The 1,427-nt window shown below is 43.0% G+C and overlaps 1 protein-coding gene across 1 annotated transcript in view; it reads left to right on the top strand.

Annotated features, from left to right (window-relative positions):
- Positions 1–835: 835 nt before the first annotated feature.
- The window catches only part of LOC106011817 (glutathione S-transferase 4), a gene marked incomplete in the record, with an annotated part of 5,717 nt that continues 5,125 nt past the window's right edge, over positions 836–1,427 (top strand). Inside the window, 1 exon segment of the mRNA XM_035969905.1 lies at positions 836–1,155.

Genomic DNA, 1,427 nt, shown 5'->3' on the forward strand with positions numbered 1-1,427 from the left:
TGTGTGTGTGTGTGTGTGTGTGTGTGTGTGTGTGTGTGTGTGTGTGTGTGTTTCTGTTTCCCTTTCGTCTCCCCACATCCGTTTTCAGGTAAATTCTTCAAAATCTGTCTTCCCAGGTCCTGGAATTCGAGTGAAGTAACCAGCAAATGTGCTTTAATTGAAAAATAAAAGGCTTAGGTAAAAATAAAATGTAACAAAGATAGACATGAGGTTGACATTATAGAACCAACTCGAGGCACCGTAGACCGGTACTAGAATTACGATCAGTGCGTGTGTGTATATGTGAGGGGGGGGGGGTCAAGGGGCGAGGCATTATATAGCTCTTGCGGAAACCAACATTTAAAAAAAGCTGAGCGTATCCAGTTGAAGTCTTAAGAATATTGATGGGAGCTCAAAAATATTTCTACTAACCAAGAGAGGCGCCATACAGTAACAGAAACAAGAGGTGGGTGATTTCTTCCCAAGCTCGCGTCTACTGTGAAGACCGTCTGCAGATCGATTTATTCCTTCTAAGCGGGACCGCTGATCAATAACTCTTATCGATCAAGATCAATGCCATCCCGAGTAGAGCCCTCTCAACGATACGCGGGCACAGTATCGTTTTATCTAACATCATGGGAAACGGTGGACTCGGGTAGTCGTTCTCTGGAGAAAATGAAAATGTAGGAACGTTAGAGAAATCAACGAAATAAATAGATGTGATATAATAGAGGTTGCCACACGTAATTTTCTTTATCTTGCTTGAAGTAAGAACGTAGGTATTGGAAAAATAAAATCTACTCATGAGAATGAATTCTGAGAATGAGTATCGATCACTCTTAATTTTTCGGTTTGCGAGTACGGGCGCTTCGTAATTTCCCCCCGTTTGTATCAATGAGCGCTGAGCACACAGTTACACGGAAAGGTAAACTTTGGAGACAACGCGACGTGTCCCGGGAACGCCATGGGTCGACGACAATCTCTATAGAGCCCTCAGATTGGACACAACATAATAATAGACCATTCAGCGCCTTAGCCCTTGAAGAGAACACCCAGCCTTGCCTGGTTTGATGTGACAGTGTCAAACTGAAGCATTCGAGGTCTCTTTCAGGTGAGAGCTCTGTCAACAGGCAGGTCGGCCAAGGTGTGTGTCTGGTAGGATAATATACCGTACAGGTTAGCTTCACTTTTGCCTAATAAATATGCTCGTAACATTTTTTTGGTTTCATGCTCTGCTAAAGAGCTTTCTGTATGTGCGTCAATCAAATCAAGAAATTGCTATTGCTTTGTTGCTTTGTTTCTTTCTTGTTGCTGCTGTTTTTTTAGTGATACAAGTGAGAGAATGTGAGCGGGTAATTAAAATGGTATTGACTCGAAGCGCTGTTATAAGGGGGAGGAAGACAGAGAGAGAGAGAGAGAGATAGAGAGAGAGAGAGAGAGAGAGAGAG

Source organism: Aplysia californica, unplaced genomic scaffold (genome assembly GCF_000002075.1).
Source record: "Aplysia californica isolate F4 #8 unplaced genomic scaffold, AplCal3.0 scaffold00194, whole genome shotgun sequence".
Lineage (NCBI taxonomy): Eukaryota > Metazoa > Mollusca > Gastropoda > Aplysiida > Aplysiidae > Aplysia > Aplysia californica.